Here is a 22,158-nt window from a genome sequence, read left to right as displayed (position 1 = left end):
GTGAGAGTCCTGCACCCTAACCACTAGACCACCAGGGGCCCCAAATGTTCCCTAGTACTGCAAATAAAAATATAATTTCTTTGCATCTGTCAGGAATCACTGACTGAATCATTACACTGCTCAAACTAGGAAGTGTGTAATAGCTTTATAAACCAGAAGACTGAAAACAATTATTCCCCAGCTATCTCCTCCCAGCTTCTGGTAATGGATGAATTAGGGAACTCAGAGGCAAATGCCTACACAAAATATCCAAACTGTATTTTTTGACTCTTATGTTGATTCTCATATTAAATGATCCACTCTGGGTATTCAAATACAGGAATTGGCTTAAGTGCTCATATTTGAATAATTAGTGCATAATTCTTTTTTAAAGATAAAAATGCAGTGTAAGTAAATACAAATATAATTAAAATATAAATACGTCATTTTAATCCTTTTGTCTCTATGTGTAAGTGGATCACAGCAGTTTGCTTTTCTTTCCACTGACCACTTCAATGGCACAGACAGGCCTGCGTGAAGCCACATCCAGAAGAAATTTGCCTTCCCCCTCACCCAAGAGATGCTATGTGTACATAACATGTAACTAAATACATGGGACAGGCAGAACAGAAAAAAAAAGGACTTGATGCACATAACTTCACAGTCATATACACAGAATGCAACCCACTGTTTTGAATATTCAAGCCCCACCCATTCATTTCAAATAGAGTGAATGGATGGCAGTGAAGCAGAAGTACAGAAAAAACCCAGCATTAGTTATGACAGTATTTTTCCCTTATCATTGCATCTTATTCCATCCAGATCTCAAAGAAATATCATACAACAGAAACAAATTCTCCATCACAAATTTACCTATGATTCTACCTCACATAGCAAGATCACAAGAGTAAATGATCTGTTGTTAACTGCATGTGGCTCTGGGCCCTTTCTAATGCATAGGAAGATACCACAAAACTCACGAGATTTTCTCCCTTCTTTAAAAACCTGTCTTTAGCAAGATCATAGAACCACAGAATGGTTTGGGTTGGAAACAACCTCAAGTCTAGTTCCAAGCCCTCTGCCATGAGCAGGGACACCTTCCACTAGAGCAGGTTGCTCCAAACCCCATCCAATGTCGCTCTGAACACTTCCAGGGATGGGCATCACAATGTCTGTGGGCAACCTGTTCCAGTGCCTCGCCACCCTCACAGTAAAGAATTTCTTCCTAATATCTGATCTAAACCAATCCTCTTTCAATTTGAAGCCTTTCCCCTGTGTCGTAGCACTAAATGCCCCTGTAAAAAGACCCTTTCCAGCTCTCTGGTAGTCCCCTTTAGGTACTGGAAGGCTGCAATGAGGTCTCTGTGGAGCCTTTTTGTCTCCAGGCTGAACAACCCCAACTTTCTCAGCTTGTCTAGATCAGGTGCTCCCACCCTCTGATCTATGGAGGCAGGAGGATCTCCACTAGCACAGCTGAGTGAGGCACACATACTCTGCATCATGTAACCTGATCCCACCTTTCCAACCCTGACTCCACAGACACTATTTTTCTCCTTTATTTTGCTTATCCCAGACACATACTGTGCTTTACAGTCGGCACATAGCTACAAGAATACAAATACTGCTTGACAAGACAACTCCATTTATTCTGCTGCAGCCAGGGAGCATGCAAGTAGAATTTAGCTTCCCACCTCCAAGGAAAGTCAAATTGTTTTTACTGCAGACCATCCCAACAACCATATGTTGTTGATACTATATATTGTTGACTCTTAGCAGAAGCTCTTTTGAGTGTAATTGATTTATGTGGCAGATTTGTAAGCATTTTAGTACATTACCTACAAACAGACACAAGGAAACAAAACAGCATGTTAAGCTGCTCATATGAAAAAGCAGCTGCAGTCCCACGCGCTTCTCTCTGTTGACACTCATTCTTTGCCTTGATTTTTCCTCTAACCAATAAAAAACCCCAAGCTTTTACTTGCTGAGTAGAGTTTTCCCATTGCTGCCCACATAAAATGCCAGCAAGATCATACTCTTGTTCACATGGCCAATGTGTATACCAAGTGGCAAGTACTAAGAACTAGGAGAAAGTCTAGCTCAGCTTCTTGATAAAACAGGACTCTCAATAGAAGCATGCAATACTAACTTTAAAATCTACCTCACAGACCTACTATTTTGGTCTGCAGTACTTGAATGTCATTTGGGATTCAATTTTCTATATATTGTGTCATGTCTTATGCTAATTCCTTTTGTGTAGTAAGAAAATATTGAGTTAAATCTTTGCTGTCTGATGTATTTTAAAGAAAGGAATCATCACCTGGTTTTGGCAGGTGCTTTGGGCTTGACAATGTATTTCACAGGCAGTATTCAATCAGTTGTATGTAAAGCTTTCTAAGTTGTTAGAAGATATTCAGTCAATCAAACCACTTACTTTCAAAAATTCTCTAACTCTCCAGCTATTATAGAAGCACTTCTCACACAGTAATAATATATTATTAGAATGTCCTAGAGAAGGGAGAAGCTGGGCTTTTTGCTGTGGTTTGTTTTTTTTTTTTAATGAATCTTTCATCTAGTTTCAATTGCACTGATATTATAATCTTACTTCCCAAGCAAGATTCACTTCCATTAGAATGAATATAAATGAAGAATGGAAAAACAAAAGAAATCAGAGGCATTTTCATTAATACTTCAGAAGCCTCTAGAGAACTACTGAGCTATTCTTCAGGGTCCTGTGGAGTAACTTCATTCAAGACTCTATATTCTCAGCTGTTGAATTACTTCTACAAATTATGTCATATTGTCATTTATACATCAGAGAGTCACAAGGAAATGAAATTAGCTCTGGTTCTGACTAATCCTAAATGGAAACATAAAGAATGAATTGTAAAAAAAGATAATGGTTCTAAGATAAGGAAGCACTCTTTAGACAGACAAAATAAAGTCAGAGCCTGAAAGGGAAAAAAAAGGATAAGCAGACAGAAGTGTCCACTTGGGACACTGGAAAATTAGTCAGTGAATACCCCTCAGGGAAACATTCTTTTTCACTTGCAGTGATGAGTAACTTACATACTAATAAGCTGCTTAAATGATCTTCAGATCAGCTTCAGTAGAGACTGGTAGGTGTGGTGGGGGGAAACAGTTTTCCCCCTGCAGTTATAAAATGGTAAAACCCCAGGGGGTGGTGACCCTTGAAGTTTTGAGGTTTTACCCAATGAGCACTTCTGCAAAATATAAACATATCACAAGCAGAACGGAAGTCACAAGGAACCCAATACAGATCATTGATTTCATCTCCCTTCTCCTTGCAGGACTGCCCACAACTAAACCATATGACTAAGAGCATCATGCAGACACTCCCTGAACTCTGCGAGGCTTGGTGCTGTGACTACGTCCCTGGGAGCCTGTTTCAGTGACCAATCAACCTCTCAGTAAAGAATCTTTTCCTAATGTCCCATCCAAGCTTCCTCTGATGCAGCTTCCTTCCATTGTCTTGTGTTCTCTTGCCAGTCACCAGAGAGAGATCAGCACCTCCCCTTCCACTGCCCACCTTGAGGGAAGTGTAGACTGCAATGATGTCAGCCCTCAGCCTTCTCTCTTCCAAGCTGAACAAAACAAGTGACCTCACCTGCTCCTCACAAGGAGCTTGTCTGTGCCTTTGACAATTTCTTCAAGTAAAAAAGAGAAATATGAAATAATAAAGGTAACCACTGCATGAGAAGCAGCTTTTTTCACATTAGAAACAAACACATTAAAAGCCTAAGTCAAGCAGAGTTGGTTTTATCCTGTTATTAGCATAACTATCAACATTCAGTAAAATCTCCATGTACTACATACCAATTCTACTGTATTCAGATTGAAAAGATGGTTGTTTCAAGTTATCCTCTACGTTTTTTTAATTGAGAAATATCATAGATAAGCAGCCACACAGTACATTAAGTTGCACAGAAGTACACTGAGCAAGTAAATACAACAGTTCACCACAGCATGCTGCCCAGAAGTCCTTTCTGACCAGGAAGTGTTATCGGACTGCATTAGTCTGATTCAAAGCACCAAAATATATTTCTGCTCCTCTTCCAGGCTGTACCCTCCTTGAATTTCACTGCAGACACAAAGTGTTGATCAACAGCTGAAATTGTTCTGAAGTACAAGCTCTTAGCAATACTTCAAATAATGTAAAAGATTCTTAAAAATACATTTAACAAGCAGAAGGAACATCCCCATGGAAACCAGAGACAGTTATCTAAAAGAAATGCATTTACCATGCAGTCATCCAAAAAAAAAAAAAAAGAAATGAAGAAATGTTGTTCTTTGTCAATTCATGGAATTCAATCCATTAGCTGGGTATGACATCCATCTTACATTTTTGTTAACATTAATCAGTGCATAATTGAATCAAAACAAAGTCCATACTCTAGCAAAATCCTTCTCCTCACAGTTTGCCTTCCTCTGCTTGCTCTCTTCCCTCCAGAGCAGGGTTCTAGTGATCCAGCCTTTCTAGCAGAACCCAGCTCCCTGCACTGCTACAGGGAAGGAGCTGGCAGCCCTCTCTATAAAAAAACAAAACAGGAAGCCACAAAAAAGGTTAGAAACTGGGCTTTAGCCACTACAGTTGTTCATCAAAAAAACTAACTGAAAAAGTTACAGGTTTGGTCAATATGATGAACGGCAAAAACTTCTCTTGTTGAAACAGCAGGGTGTTACATTCCTAACTCTCCAACTCTCTTTATTATTTTTCAAGGTATTTTGAGGAAGGTGGTTTTTTTGCAAAACTTACTCTGCTAAAAGACAAACCTCACTCCAAAAAAATGGTTCATTGGAAAAATTTTTGGCAACCCGTGACATCTATCAAATGCCCTTATATTAAAATGTATGATTACTTATTCATCTCCACCTGATTTTCCCTGGATGGCTTATTGAGGAAAAAAAAACAGAAATATACACAATTTAAAATGAATGATGCTTAACAGAGAGCAAAATTTTAAAAGCCTGTGGTAATTACTAGTAGTTGGAAGAAAGACTTTATCTTTTCTTTGGAAATTGAGGCTATCTTGCACTCTTAATTAAAAAAAAATTAGCGTCAATTTTCATCCTCCATTACAACTGAAATTAGAGAGTTTGTAGCTGAAAAACACTACAGTAACAGCTATTGCATAGAGCAGAAATTATTTCCTGACCTACCCCTACAAATAAGAAAGATCTGATAGCATTCCTGCATCAGTTTGCCTGTGCTTCCCTTTCTCCAAGTGCCAGTTCATTAGAAACAAAATTTTATTTTTTATATAGTTTCACCATGCAGCCATTCACCAGGTCACCGGCTGGGCATATTTGCTTTTGATTCTTCAGACACAGATGTCTTCAGGCAGAAATTACATATGCCTAATACATCCTGTACAGTGGGAATAATTTACATTATATTTAGAAACACGCTTTTTTCCCCTCCCTCCACAGCTGACTGTAATGAATAGTTCTCTCCACTCTTCCCAGCCCTGTGAATGGGCTCCAGCAATACTCACTAGGAATAAAAAAGTAGAGCCAGGGACTCTGAAACACATACGAAATACCATGAGTTATAAACTGAAAAAATCAGTAAGACCCTAAATCATATATTATTTAAAAAAAAAAATCACATGGAAAAATATTACATTTAGTTACAAAAGTGTGGCATTTCACTGAAGAAATATGAATTTACAGAAACAAATCAGATTTATTCCAACTTGCCAAAGAGAAGAGATGTGTTCCGATGGGATACCTCAGGGCAGGTAAGGTGCTTCACTGTTAAGATGACGGTGGAATTTCTGGCCTGACACAATGCAAGAGGTAGGAGTTTGTTTTGTTTTGTTTTGTTTTCTTAAACAGGAAAATTTGAGATTTTGTTGATTAAGCATTTCACTTATAAAAACAGTTCTCGATTGAGACTCTCCCTGGATTTCCTCTCCCTTATTTTTCTACAGTCCGACATCTGTTATGGAACTCCTCTACAGGACTTCCATAGTGTCCACTCTCCAGTCGGCTTTCTTTTACTCTTTTAATAACTGATTTCCCTTTTCTTTCCTCAAAATCCTCCCAGCAAGAAACAATGCTGTTTGCAGGTCCACTGCATGACAGTACTGTTAAACCCAGAATAACATTGGGCTTAGGGAAATGGGCCATAACCTTTCAGTCTTCAAATGCTTTCACCAAAAACATTGAGAAAAATTAACATTAGTGCATAACGCTTCCCTTCAGTTAAAAAAGCCAGAAATTCAGATCATTAGGACCGATGGCTCAAAATCCAGAGCAACATGCAAGAGCCCAGGATTGACTGCAGTAAATGGAACCAGATTCACATACAAAAACTGGAGAAATATTGACATTTTTCTTGCCCTTAAGACTATGAAAATTCTTTTAAAATTTAGGTCTGGACACCCTCTAGCAATAAAATAGTTCTGAGAGGAAGATAAGCTGTAAAACTGCATAACATTCACCCCAAATACACCCCCGATGTGTGGAAAGAATTTTTAACTTTTCTTTTAACCTTCTAATAATCCAGATGACTGCCATACTGGCAAACGTGGTCATTTTTACTTTAAGTCTCTCTTTCTTCCCTAGTGTTAGAAATACAATTAGACACCCATATTTGAACTTCATAAGTTGCTGGGTACAGCAGAAGATAATCTACCCTGAAACCTGCCATGACACTGCCAAAACTTTGCCATGTGTTTCATTGCACTAGTGCAGGCTTAAAACCTAACATAGGCTGATGACACAAACTTCCTCCTCAATCATCCATATGCAGTATATAAATTGAAACTTGTGTTTTGCTGATAGATGCAGCTAAACAGAATCTTTTTGCTGATATATGGAATTTTTAGGTCCTTTAGCACATTAAAATCAAACTGATTTCAATATGATTTTCAATATGAAAAAATATAAAAGGCTGGAACAATATAATATAAAATTAGTTTATAGTTTTATTTTCTGAAAGTAAAAAATTATTTCATTGTCTTGCTACATACACATAACCTGATAAGGTTTACCATGTATTAGCCATATGCATGTAAAAATTAAATGAATCTAAGACATATGTAGGATACAGCTAACCCTGTAAAGGACAGAAGCTGCTGTCAGGAACGAGAGAGAAGAGCCATATATGCATATCCTACCTCTTCTACCAAAGAGGACTGCACACAGACTTGTTTGACTGGGGCAAATCAGCAAGTGGGTGCATCAAATAACTTACAGCTTGCTGTGTTTTCCTACACACATATTCAAATACATGCTCATTAGCAATGCTTTCCAGGGTTCTTGTATCTGTTCTCTGCAGTCATCTCTAAAACAACATTTCTTGTTGCAACACAGGCAGTAAATCCACAAATAACCAAGATGCTAGCTGCTGTATCATTGACCTCTTCTTATTAAACACTCAACCCACCTATCCCTACAAACCAAGGCGTGTATTATTTATATTTTGTCTTTCGTGGTTTTACATTTCTTACCCACTTCTTTTGCTTTCCTGCAAACATTACTATGTTGCGCTGGTTGGGATGACACATTTATGTAATTGCTCCTCTGTTGTACTGAATTATCCACTGTCACCAGGTGAAAATGTTTGGTATCTGTCTACAGCATACAGAAACAAACAGAAAGTAAAAACAATCCAGCAATTTCTCTTAACTTCCGCAGACCAAGTAGCAACAAAAACATATGCCAGAAGTCTATAGTGATTTCAGTTCTACCATGAAGGAACTAAAAGGTGTCCATTTACAGATGAAACCCTTTCAGCTTTGTAATGCCATTGCCTGGACACAAAATTTTCAATTTTAACTAAAAACTATATAATCAGTCTTGTTACCTTAAAAACAAACAAAATAGACACATTTTGCACTCTTCAGAGTGAATATGAAGAGCAAAATAAAGTTAGCATATTTTACTAGTCCCTGAAAAATCACTACCACAAATCCAGGTGGTCTTCCAAGATAGAAGAGCGAAAGAAAAAGCTCTTGTTAATTTAACTACAGGTGTTTGGCATATTTCAACTTATGACCTTAATACATTAAAAAGTAGTGGATTGTTTCCTGAGCCATTTAAGGATTTGTATGTAGAGACCTGCAACAGAAATACCAAGATCGATCTGAATGAAACATGAACATGAACATGAAAAAAAGGCTTAAATTATATAAATTTTGTACTCACAAGGTTTCCATTACATAGTCTCAGCATCTGTTTGCAGCTACACATCCCCAGAGCTCAGGGCAGCCAGCAGGAATTAACTGGGGAGCAGAATCCAAGCTACAATTAAAGGACCCTAAAAGAAATACTGGTCTTTGCTCCAAGGGTGCCACACTATTACATTACTAGGGTTTATTAAAATTCACAATACCCAGTTTTACAGTTATGTCTGCTTCTCAACTCACGTGAGAAAAGAGAAACTGCTCTTTTCCACCTACAACCCTCAGTAGGATCAAATATATTATTCCTCCTCAGAAGCCTTACCTTGCTTTATATCCTTAGACCACGGTAACAATACTACATCAGATAGAGGCAGTCCAAACCAGTTCTGCTTTTTTTCCTGCTCTTAGTCAATTTGAGCTATTGCACATGAAAAACTAAATTCTTCCTTACTGAAGTGGTTTTGGTAATTTTCAGAAGAAACCTTTCAGAAGCAATGAAAGATTTAGCTTTTCTTAACCTCACATTATTAGTTTTGATATGGACAAAATTTTAATTGCTTCACAAAATCACAGAATAAGGTTGGAGTTGGCAGGGTCCTCTGGACATCATCCAGTCCAACCCCTGCTAAGGCAGGTTCACTCAGAGCAGGTTGCACAGGATCACATCCAGGCAGGTTTAGACTATCTCCAAAGGAGGAGACTCCACAACCTTTCTGGGCAGCTGTTCCAGTGCTTCTATCACACTCAAAGTAAAGGGGTTTTCCACATATTCAGATGGAACTCTCTGTGTGTCAATTCGTGCCCCTTGTCCTGTCACTGGGCACCACAGGAAAGAGTCTGGTCCCATCCTCTTGACACCTGCCCTTAAGATATTTGTATGCATTGATGAAACATATCTTCGAACCATGTATTTTTGATTCATTTATGAGGAAAATTGTTTGAATTTTTAGATGGCTTTTATTTCACCCTTATACTCATTTGTATCAGCAATGACTGCGAAAACAATTTCAGAAATAGCTTCACAAATACAAATGTAAAATAATTTGGGTTGTTTTATTCAAATAAGTTACTAGACATATTCCTAGCATTAGAAACAAGCAAATCTTGTCAAAAATATATCATAAAAAAATTTAAGGAAAAAAATGGAATTGTTTAAAAAAAACAAACAGTAGTGTACCTGGTGCTCAATGTTATATAACAGAAAATTACTCACAAGTATGTTACCAAACTGTCACTGAAGTTCCAAAAGCAAAGCATCAGCATGGTTACACCCAGGATATACTATAACAGAATCTTAAATACAAACTAATGAATATGTATGTGAGTTATTTTTCTCATGTTAATTCAATCTGGGGAGGACATTTTATTAAAAAATTTAACTAAGAAAAGGCATTCCAGAAATTCTCTTCAACTAAGAGACATTGTAATGTTTACGTGTTGAAGTGCCAATGCAAACATAAGTAATGCTTAATAAGGAGGCACTCAAATAACAGGAAAAACCACTCTCAGAGGTTACCTCAATTCTTTCAGATTTTCCAGTGGGACACAACTTAGTCACTGTTTAAAACAATTTGCTTCCAGATGTGTACTGGGGGAAACCACATGAGAATCACTGTGTAAGCTTCACAGATAAGTTTAATACAAGCAAACAGAAGGCTTCACAGTGATAGTAATTTTAGATTACACAGTTTTTATAAGGTCTGTCTTATATTTTGAAAATTTTATAAATATAGCAGGAAAAATAGCCACCTGCGTTTCAAAATGTCTTCATTAAGAGGATTTTATTTTAGCAAACTAGTATATGGACTTCTTTCAGATTCTTTTGAAGTGATTTTTTTCCTTTTTTTTTTTTTTTTGTAAGAAAGATATTACTGACAGCCTGAACAATTCCAGTGCTCTCCTAGAAAAATATTCAGCACAGGGAGCTATATGACGACACTCTGTCCTGTCCTGCCAACCCACTTCTTTGTACAGAGAAACCTTGGAATGCTCCATATCCATGATCCCTTTCGATCTTCATTCTAATACTGTGACTACAATGCTGCTTTAAAAGCTTTAATTTATGAGAAATGCATTCAGAAGCAGCCTCTTTTCTAAAAGCATAGTAAAGGAAGACTTCGTCAGTAAAATAACAAACTTGAAGTTTAAACAGCAGATGGTCTAGACTGAAAGAAAAGAAAGAAAAACAAAGAGCTCACAGTTCTTTTGTAGATTTTACTGAGAATCTGCAATTGCCTCTGGAGCCTAGTCAATAAAAATTTAACTTCAAAAATTAGCACTATAACAATGCAAAAAAAATCATTGCATCAGAAGTCAAAGACATATTGTTAAACTCTGACTTGTTCTACCATTGCTTGTGTGAGTTACTCAACAGACCACAGCAGAACATGCACACTGAGGAGAGCAAGGTGTCCCACCTGTATCCTAAAGAATTTACATGACTTCCCTGATTCCTCTAAAATTATTTATAGTGGAGATAATTAACTTTTTTGTTCATGTCTCAGTATTCCAACAGCAATCAATCAAAAACTCTTCGTATTTCAAAGATGGAAAAGTTAATTTACCATTTATTCTTTATTGGCAAAATATGCTAATGGAGAGACGGAACTGACAACGATAGTTAGATAAATGTTTCATAAAGCATCCAGTGTATGGATAAATGCAAAAAAATTTGCAATATTAATGTTAGACTTGTATATACATTACTGGTTTTAAATTGTTGATTAATAGCCTACTTACAATAGTCTTAATCTAACAGTACAGAGCAGTAAATATTGTCAGTATGTCAGTAGCTTTTCTGAATTTAAATAGTTAAACACTGCATTCATTATTTCCTATCTAATTTGCAACATGTCTGGGGGTTTCTTTTTGTTTTTTTTTTTTGGATGGAGGAAGGATAGAGTTTAGGGGGGGGATGTTGGGGGAGGTTTTGGTCGGTTGGTTTGGGTTTTATTTTGCTTTGTTTTTTTTTAAAGAAAAGCAACTCTCTTCCAGGCCAAATACTTGGCTGGTGATTTCTGCTACTTGGGTCATTACAGTATGATGGCAGTCATGTAGCTTTATTTTCTGAAATATTTTGAAACCACAGACCACAGATGTGCCTACCAGGGTACAGGGAGCTCCCTTAGAGGCATCAGTAGAAGACACTACTCTCTCAAGGCTGTATGTTTTTAAGGTGACCTGATAATCATACTCTGCAAAGAAAATGGAAATTAAAAGTAAATTTTATATTGCTATACACTAAGAGAATTGAGAACCCAAAGGACTATTTCCATTTGTTGGCATTGAGCAGACTCAACTGGGAAGCATTTTTATATCTTTCTCTTGCCATTCCATCAATCCCAGGCTGCCTGATTTATGAATTAGTTGTAAAACTAACTAGCTTTCCTTTGCTGAGGTGATGGTGTTTCTGTAGGACATGCAAGGAGATTTACATTATAAGTAAACCTACTCATAGAAGATGAAACCAACACAAAATGCAATACTGAGATCTGAAGCCATTTTTCATCCTTCAAGCAGGCCACTGTCTATGAATTGGCTGTACCAATACTTATTTAGAGGAGCACGATCATAAAATTACCTTACTGCCTTCTCAACCATGCTAAGACTGACACAAGTCATGACAGGAAAGCAGGACTTGCAGGTCATCTCTTAATTCTCCCTGCTTTGGGCAACAGTATGAATAGAAGAAGAAGATGGACAGTTTAGGGCTCTAGGGCTCTATTTTCCCTTCCTAGACATTTCCACATATTATTTGTTTGTTTTAAATCCTATCAGATAGAAATGTCTTTGACCACATAATCTGCGTTTTCAGTTGCAAGGCAATCACCTCTGCATCAAATTAGCCCCAGTAAACAAAAGGTATTCTGAGACAGTTATTTGTTTGGATCTGTCCATATTATACACTAAGAAATTACTGGAGAAACAGAATCCAAAGAGTAGTTCAATGTTTTTCAGCTCCTTTGGAACCTGAAGTGCAATTTTACCTTGTTAAATGCTTAAAATAGTCAAAATAGGTTTCCAGAGGCTGGTAGCACCACATTATGCAGTATCAGCCTTTGCTGATACTGATACAAATAAAATAAAAGGATGTCTTTGCTGTCCTATTACAGAGGCTTATTACAGTCAGAAAATTTTAGTGTGGTGGCAATTTATTCTTTTTTCCCAATTAAAATGCAGACATAGAATACTGAACTTAGCCAAATCTAGAATAAACACTAGAGAACTGTACTGGATGAAAATAAGGATAATAGATAACAATTTTTATAAGTGAAGCAAACATTCTGTAATACACTATTGAGTTCTGCAGCTTTTTCTCTAAGTATTATAGTAATTTTGCTGACCTGTACACGATGTTCCTTGCAATGTCCCCATTTTCTATTAATGCATCAATTTTTGGTTGGAGCGGGCAAAATAAGAACTGTATCTTTTAAAACACAGGGTCAAAAAAGATATGGACATGTTAGAGAACAGTGCATGTGGCACTATCCCACTATCATTTCCTGATGATTAGTAATCATATACACTGTTACCATATCTGTGTATATAGTTTCCCACACTTAATTTAAACAAGTTGGAGACACAATGTACATAAAAAAGCCAGATGGATGCTACACCCAACCATCACAGGGGATCTGCACTCCAAGCAAAACAGGATGAATGCTTCTATCTCTGTGGTGGGAGCACATATAACAAACAAAGGGCAGTCAAACAGTGCAGGTGGTGCAGGTGGTACAGCTGTTTTGCCCAGGAAAAAAAGGAACAGGGGGAAGGCAAGCAAGATTGGTGAGTTTGGGACTGGCCTGCTTCCTTTGGTGGCCATGTGCTTTGGGTAAAGCGGGAGTTTGCTGAGGCTGCTCTGAGTGTTTGCCAAGCAACTGCTGTAGAGGATGTGCGACAGTGGGATGTGAAAAGGTCTGCAAGGCAGTCCCTTGATCCTGCCAGAGGGGCTGAGCATACCCAGGGTGGAGGCAGCAAGAGGACAAAAGGCAGATACTAAATAACCAGAGAAGCATAGTGAACAGGGGCAGCCAAGATGGAAGAGTGCATTAGGAGCCTGCACTGCCAAAGGTACAGACAAACCTGCTTCTCCACACACACTCCTCAGTTTCTCTCATATGGGCTACATCTTACTTCACTGCTAAGCATCTCACAAGGGCATCATCCTACAGTACAGTGGGAGGACAGCAATCTTAATCACTGAAGCAAAAGACAACCTAAACTAATAAAACTTTTAAAAAACTAACACGTTAAGCTCAGCATGCCAGTCAAATTACAGGAACAAACATTGCTACTGGCCAGAGCACAGCATGTCTGATTACCTACTCAGGGTGGTTGGGTTTGGGGTTTTTTTGTGGGGGGCTGGGGTGGGGGAAGGGAGGTGTGTGTATGTACAAGTACTTCCTGGTCTTCACCTTCTTTGGGTAGGAATGGCTAAACTGGAACCGCTAAGACAAATAAAAAGGTTCCAGATGACGTCTACAGGGACACTGCTACACAGCCTCACCTCCACTGCAGCAGATCTTGTCCTGGGGACATGAGTCTTGGGGAAGGACAGACAGTATCCACCTGGGCAAGAGTATCCCCTTGCATACTGGATGCACCTGTAGTAGAAAGAACTCCAAGGACAGAAAACAGCCATGGCAGAAGTTTTACTTTACTGTAAAGTAAAGTGCTTTACTGTGCTTTACTCGGCACAGTTAGCTGGCTTTGAGACATTGGAGAGGAAGGTGCACAGGGTAACTTGCCGGTGAGGTGCAAAGACAGCACACCTCCTGGGATCTTCCAAAAGCTCACAAGGGAGAACAGGATCAATGGTCAGTATCAGTACTGGCAACACAGGGAAGTGTCGAAGGAATGTTCTAGAGACTCAGTTCAGGCAATCAACCAGGATACTGAAGACCAGGATCTTCCTAACCACTGTCACTAAGAGAGTTATTAAGAGCTCTGTATGCTGGGGGCAGGCAGAGATCTGGAGTCTCAATGCATGAATGAGATGGGAATGCTGAGAAGTGGGTTTTAGATACATTAAGAAATGGGACAAGTACCATTCTGGGTAAGACAAACCTGTAAAAGAAGGTAGGCTTGCTGTATCTTAAACAAACTGGAGTCAGACTTAAAATTGCAGGGAAACATTTAAACTAAGAGCTGGGGAAAGCCAAAAGGCAGAGAAATACCTGATTCAGACTGACACAGTCCAAACTGGTTGTAGCTAATGCTCCTCTGAAAAGGCTATGGGAAATAAACAGCCTAATACAACAAAGGGAAAAGGCAAGTCAGACTACCCTCTTTGTTTCAGATACTCCTAAAAATTACAGATATTAAATTGAAACAGCAACAAAAACCACCCTACCTCAGTATTTTCCACTTTTTCCATTTAATTCAGGGAACAGCAGAAGAAAATGTATTTTAGCTCCTTGTATGAGTGACTTTTTCTTGCTCTACAGTATCAGAGAAACTATCCAGTTGTGCCATAAGAAATATAGGTACACCAAGAGGAAGGCCTGTGGGAGTTTGAAAACTTGCCAAATGACACAAGGTTTCTGGAGAAAGATACAAGAGGTCACACAAGAAGCAGCAACACTACTTCGTATTTCATCAGTCTTCTGGAAGAAATTCATGAGTTCTTGTATGGAATTGCTTTGACAGACAAGAAAGTAAGTCAAAGGTGGTAGAAGAAAGCAGATTAAAAATAGTCTCTGTCTCCCAAACAATCACAGGGGTTTTTTTCAAAAAAACAGAAAGAAGGTCTATATTTGCCAGGAAGTAAGCCTGCCAATTCATGATGGAGAAGAATGCCCATTACAGTGTTGAATATCATAGCTAATAAAGTATTTTAAAAGGAAGCACTCCACAGCAATCGCCAACAACAGCAAAAGACCATGAGCAGAGAATAAGACAATTAGAGCTCTCCCTGCCATCACCATTTCAGCTTCACTACTGCTTTTGTTACCACCATAATTGCCATTTGCATTGTCTGGCTAATCTAATGCCTTACCATGAGAGGTTATGTGATTTCTTATTCAGCCAGCCTTCCAGTCCAGGATATTCTCCTTATTGCAATGTTTCTATGGAAGCTGGCTGCCTACAAGGCACCAGTTCTTGTTCCTGCTTCCAGCTGCTAAATCTAATTTGAAGATGCTAAAAATAAAAAAAGGCTTACATGTAACAGTACTGTTGAGAAAGCAAAAGGCTGTACTTCCTACAGAGAGAGCATTTAATCATAAGTGAAATGAAGGGAGGTACAATAAAATAATTGCCTTACTAGTATTTCTGCCATTTGCAAACTTTCTAGCAGTATCTAGCCTACTCTCAAAACATTTTGAGAACTCTTGAGATATTGAGACAGCACATACAGGAAACATAATATGGAGAAATCCCAAGTCTTTGGACATCCAGTTCAACTGTTGCCCCAGTGGCCACCTATACTGGACATCCAAGATTACTTAGAGTAATTTACAAATTCTGTGATGGGCCAGGTGGGTGCAGGGGTTAAAAAAAGTACAACAGGAATACAAAGCATTACCCGGATACTTTAGGAATTTTTCCTTAAATATATACATGATGTATATAAAACTCACTTATGTTTTCCAGTGCAAAACACTTCACATTGATATTCCCACTAGTACACATACAATATCTTGCATGACCTCAGAGCCTCATCTTACCCAAATTATCAAAAAGAAGTGGTTTGCAGCTTATACTAAGAAATGTGATTACAGGCTCACCTCCATGAAGATGAAGGAGCAGAGAGACACAATAGCAAGCATGGGAACCACAAAATCCTATTCAGAGAAAGAAGCCCCTGCCCCAAACCCTCCCCAGAAAACAAGACCCTATGCTGAAGTCAGTAACAAGGATTTTATTTAACACTGAATGTGAGGTAGAGAAGTAGAAAGAAACAGAAAAGAGAGAGGAGAGAAGGGGGATGGGGGAAGAGGAGGGGGGAAGGAGAGAGGGAGAGATCAAGCAGAAGACAGTCACCACCTGTGGATCTAGTGGCATCCCATTGGTCCCTCTGGGCTTCTTGGTGGTGGGGGTCCCAAGGTTGTTCAAAATTTTTCACTATCTATACATATTAGCAAACAAAGGAATTAACACTCATTGGCTACACAGTTCTCTTATTCTATTGGGTAATGATTCCTTCACTTCTCATGCTAATTACTCTGCATGCTCAGTCTTCCTCTTGAGTCCATGGGTTTCTTGGCTCAGTGGTCCATGAGTCAGTGGTCAGGATCTTCCCCTGCCAGCATAACCTTCTAGAGCGGATTTCAGCACAGTTACTGAGTTGCTTTCCTTGTGGACTGTAAACTCTGCATTCTTTGTGTCCATTACCAGTGATACATTTTTCTCCCCAAGCTTTGTTAGCCTCCCCCTAGGTCTGAGATAACACCCAGACAATAGTACCACCTTTATCTTATCTCAAGGTCCTGCCATGGTGGCTTATCTTACAGTCCAAGTTCCAGGTATCCATGGAGGCATATTCAGGGGGGCTTTGGTGGTCATTGGTGGTCACAGATGTCATTTGTTCCATAACTTGGGGTGTTGTTTGACCAGCGATATGCGTATGAGCAGTTGCTCCTTTACAGTTTGCCACAGTGGGATTTTTGCCCAGATGCATTAACTAGGATGTGCTAAATATCCCTTGCATCTCCAGGCCTAGAGTTAGCAGCATTCTGTTGCTCCCTTCTGTGCTTATCTCATGGTAAAGTCCTTCTGTGGCCTTAACAGTATTTGAGACAGGTAACTGTGCTCTTTAACTCCTGACACTAGTCTGTTGCAGGAGACGCTCAGCCCCACTGGCCAGGGGTCACCCCCATCCAGGGGTCTGTGGGGGAGGCTCTCCAGGTCTCCTTTCAGAGTAGGAGGTTTTAGCCCAGGGGTAAGGCAGTCATTGTGGGATGCAGGGAATGAGCATTCTGAGATTGTACAAGACCTATTATAGGATGTTTATGGTATGGGGTAAAAGGAGAGTTCATGGTGGTTTGGGTGGGAACAAATGTGGGAGAATAGAGGGAAAATGAGATAAAAGCCATCTATAAACTGGCATGTGGGCCATACACTTATTGTGCCATGCTCTGCATCTGTTCAGCACAGTCTATCCCATCTTCTCATTAAACTTCATTTCCAACTCTTCTCGTGGGTGAGGGGCTCTCTACTCCATGGATCTGTGAACATACAGAAATCCAAGTGCAGTAACTGGAGGAAGACCATGGGACATCAGGGCTGTTACATCAGGATGGCAATGACTGGAGAGACCGGAAAATAAGCGTTTGTGTGGTGTGTATGTCAGTGTGTGATCATGACTGAACATCAAGCCAGACTAACCAGCACGTAAGAGAAGATGCTTAGAAGGCAAGTATTGGTGTGGCCGTAAGTCTGAGCCAGGTAACCGGGGGAACAAGAGGGCTCTCAAAGTTAGCTAGCAGAGGACCTGGACCTCCAAGCCAGCTACTGGAGAGAGCCATCTACATCTGTGTGTCTCTGTGTGAGCCAACTGGGAAACTAGAGGATCCCAGGCCAGCTACTGGGTAGACTGGGTGCCTAAGACCAGCTACTACAGAGGGATCCATTTGGGCTTATGTATCTATATACTCATATATTTTATACGAATGGGCTTTCATCCTAAGCAGCCGGGGGAAAAAGAAGAGGACAAGGCCACTGATGCACCTTGTGTCTGCATGAGTGCTGCAATTTCTTTCTGTGTCAGTCTGTGTAGCTGCTCAGATGTATTGTGTGCCTCTTGGGAATGTGTGCCCTGCCTTGCTATGGCTGGTTCTGGGGACATAGAGCTGCAGCAGGTTCACCTCTATCAGCCTACAGGATTCAAGAGCACTTGAATACTTACCAGAATCTTTTGTGGAGATGAGTGGAAGAAAAGTATGCAATTTCCTAGATCTTGAAATATGTTCCTAATAAGTGGCAAACTTACTTTTTCCAAGATCACACAAATAAGAAATTAATTATTAAAAAACGAACAGAATAGAATAAAACCCTCATTTAAGTGTTCATGGTGCCTGCCCAATAGCAAGCTAATAAATGAGATCTGTAACAGAACTAGCACCATTTAAAATTCTTGTTAAGTGCATGGGTTCATTCATGCATGAAATAGTAACTTACCGCCCGTAATATCCAATACAAAATCTTGATGTATGTAGATCTTTACTGAAGTTCAAAACAGTTGAGTGATATATACACCAGCAGGCATTTCAGCAAATGTAACTCACAATGAAAAGCAAATCATGACATCCAGTCACTTACTTATAGAGCTGTGGTTCATAGCTCTCATTAAAGTGTTCACATAGGGACTACAGACAGTAAAATGAATCAGTCTCACCCAAAACAGTAGCAGTCTACAACCTCCTCAGGAAGGGAAGAGGAGGGACAAGTGCTGATCTCTTCTCTCTGGCGATCAGTGACAAGAGCCAAGGGAATGATATGAAGCTGTGTCACCAAAGGTTTAGGTTGGATATTAGGTTCTTCACTCAGAACACTGGTTGTGCCATGGAACAGGCTCCCCAGGGAGCTGGACACAGCACCAAGTGGCCAGACTTCAAGAAGCATTTGGGCAATGCTCTCAGACACATGGTTTGACTCTTGGAGCTGTCCTGTGAAGGGCCAGGAGTTGGACTTTGATGATCCTTGTGGGTCCCTTCCAACTCAGGATATTCTGTGATTCTGTGCTAAATGGGGATCAGTTTAACATCCTTGACACACGTGATCTTTAGAGACATTTGCTAACCCCCCAGCACATGACTGAGGAACTCTTCAGCACACAATATCCTCAGCATATCAGGCACATGCATTTCAGGTATAAATCACTGCATCTCACACACTTCCAGACTAAGTAAATAGCTCTTTTCCCAATGCCTCCCTTTTAAAAGGCAGCAGCAGTGCTATCTGAGGAGCCCCTCAGCCAAAGCCAGACAAGGCACCTCTGCCAAAGCTCGGGGAGGAGAGGTCTCCATGGCAACGGGGGCTCCAGCATTCTCACAAGCCTCTTCTTCACCCTCTCCTCAAACTCAATTTTTTTCCAAAGAGAATTGCTTAGGCGTTCCCCTGAACACACATAAGAGCGAAAGCATAATACCTATTCTAGACAGACTTCACCAAGGTGCATCCTGAAGTGGGCTTACTGCTGCAGGGTCCATGGCTCACCCATACAAAACCGTAGGACAAAATTATTACCATAATGTTACGATACTGTAATACATTATTATTATGGAGTTATTATTACACGCAAACACCACCATATCATCATTTGCCTGATGCTTCCTTTTAGAATTAATTTTCAGTCACTTTTTTCTTTGCCAAACTTTAACTATTCTAGCTAATCAGCAACTAAGTTAATCTATGCAAAGTGCCTGGTTTAGAAGATGTCACCTAAAACAATTTCAATTTTTGTGTGACACCAATAGAAACAAAACACTGTCATTCTCATCCTCAAACCTTTTTTTTCTTCCTCTCAGATGGTTCTACCCTTTTTGGGGGCAGGGCTATACATTTTTTGTTGGACCTCTTGCAGATGTGCCCCTCTTACTCTTTAAAAATTCTCTCAGTCTAGACTTGAATGATGTGTCTGCAGTATTTTTTTAGTGCAAGATTCCCTGCACTATTTTTTACAGAAGATGCCCGTAGCAAATTTCACTGGTAGCTGTTCAAAGATAGAGATATTTATTCCTTATGCTAGTATGCATTTACCTTTGCAAGCACATTACCTAGACCACCAGTTACTTTGGGTTTGTACTCCAGAAGGAGTACAAATCCCTTTATAAATTACTTGTTGTAACAATTCCATTTTACATCTGTCTGCAAAGATATCAAGACAGGGAGAAGAAAAGCAGCTTTAGGGGCAGGGACAAGTTGGGAAATCCTGCAGGACACTGGGAAGGCAGCAGAGGCTCACATTGCACTGTGAAAATCTGGAATCTCTTTCAAAGGGCACCGTTTTCTTTTGAAGGACACCTCCCTTTGATATCATCATAACATGGCTAACCAGAAGATAACCAACTTAATCCACAGTTTCTGAAAAAGTGCTATAACCACTGAAATAGAGTTTAAACTTTACCAGAGCATCCTCAGCCTTTCCAGTGAATTTTCTTTCTGTACAAGACAGATTTGGGAAGACAAAAGAGCAAGTAAAAAGAGCCTAATTCCCCAAACCTCAAATAAGGCACTGACCTAAAAGGTCTGGAAAAGTTTCCTGGATTTGGGATTATTTGGGATACAGTTAGTAAAAAATACACAGAAAGTAAGATGCATATTTAATCTGTGGAATAGACACTAGCTCTAGACACGAGATATCTAGAGGACATCTCTTTCTCATTATAATTTCCATCAATTTTTGTGGGTTTTTTTTTCCTAAATGTCTGAAAATAATTATTTTTTTATAGAAGAAATTCAGTTTCATCTACATGGCATAGAAGAAATTCAGTTTCATCTACATGGCTAACATGAAAATTGTGAAGATACTCAAATAACCTCAGGAGCAAATGCAGACTCTCAGACCTTGGTAATATGAAAAGAATATAAACTACAAACCATGATAAGGGGAAATTTAGGTTAGCTATACAGAAGACATTCTTTCCCATGAGGGTGGGGGACAGTTGAACAGGTTGCTCAGATAACTTCTGGCTGCCCATCCCTGAAAGTGTTCAAGGCCAGGTTGGATGGGGCTTGGAGCAACCTGGTCTAGTGGAAGGTGTCACTGCCCATGGCAGGGGAATTGGAACTAGACAATCTTTAAGGTTGCTTCCAAACCAAACCATTCTGGGATTCTATTCTGTGATTCTATAATGGGATATAATCTCACCCAAGCCTAGCTGTGTAAAAGCACAACTCAGGTGACCCGCCTGGTGGATGAGGGGAAGGCTGTGGATGTGTCTACCTGGCCTTCAGCAAAGCCTTTGACACCGTCTCCCACAGCATACTCCAGAAAAAGCTGGCAGCCCACAGCTTGGAGAGGGACACTGTGCTGGGTTAGGAATTGGTTGGAGGGCCGGGCTCAGAGGGTGGTGGTGAACGGTGCTGCATCCAGTTTGCGGCCGGTCACTAGTGGTGTCCCCCAGGGATCAGTGTTGGGCCCAGTCCTGTTTAATATCTTTATTGATGATTTAGATGAGGGGATTGAGTCCACCATCAGCAAATTTGCAGATGACACTAAGTTGGGGGGGAGTGTCGATCAGATGGAAGGCAGGAGGGCTCGGCAAAGGGACCTGGACAGGCTGGAGAGTTGGGCTGATTCCAACGGGATGAGGTTCAACAAGGCCAAGTGCCGGGTCCTGCACTTTGGCCACAACAACCCCCTGCAGCACTACAGGCTGGGCTCAGAGTGGCTGGAGAGCAGCCAGGCACAAAGGGACCTGGGAGTTTGGATTGACAGGAAGCTGAACAGGAGCCAGCATAGATCCATCCAGGTGGCCAAGAAGGCCAATGGCATACTGGCCTGGATCAGGAACAGTGTGGCCAACAGGTCCAGGGAAGTGGTTCTTCCCCCGTACTCAGCACTGGTGAGGCCACACCTGGAGTACTGTGTCCAGTTCTGGGCCCCTCAGTTCAGGAAGGATATTGAGGTGCTGGAGCAGGTCCAGAGGAGAGCAACTAGACTGGTGAAGGGATTGGAGCACAAGTCCTATGAGGAGAGGCTGAGGGAGCTGGGGCTGTTCAGCCTGGAGGAGTCTCAGGGGAGACCTCATCACTCTCTACAACTCCCTGAAAGGAGGTTGTAGCCAGGTGGGGGTTGGTCTCTTCTCCCAGGCAACTATCAGTAAGACAAGAGGGCACCGTCTCGAGTTGTGCCAGGGGAGGTTTAGGTTAGATATTAGAAAGAATTTCTTTACAAAGAGGGTAATCAGGCATTGGAATGGGCTGCCCAGGGAAGTGGTAGATTCTCCATCCCTAGAGGCTTTTAAGAAGAGACTGGATGTGGCACTTAGTGCCATGGTCTAGTAACCACAGCGGTGTTGGATCAAGGGTCGGACTTGATGATCTCGGAGGTCCTTCCAACCGGGCTGATTCTATGATTCTATGA

At 40.3% G+C, this 22,158-nt stretch overlaps 1 protein-coding gene across 1 annotated transcript in view; it reads right to left on the bottom strand.

Annotated features, from left to right (window-relative positions):
• GPR176 (G protein-coupled receptor 176) overlaps positions 1-22,158 on the bottom strand; it is a 35,238-nt gene that overhangs the window by 5,084 nt on the left and 7,996 nt on the right.

This window comes from Lepidothrix coronata, unplaced genomic scaffold (assembly GCF_001604755.1).
Source record: "Lepidothrix coronata isolate B3197 unplaced genomic scaffold, Lepidothrix_coronata-1.0 Scaffold168, whole genome shotgun sequence".
In the NCBI taxonomy this organism is placed as follows: Eukaryota; Metazoa; Chordata; class Aves; order Passeriformes; family Pipridae; genus Lepidothrix; species Lepidothrix coronata.
Note: the sequence above shows the minus strand (reverse complement) of the source record. Positions and strands in the feature narration are given on the sequence as shown.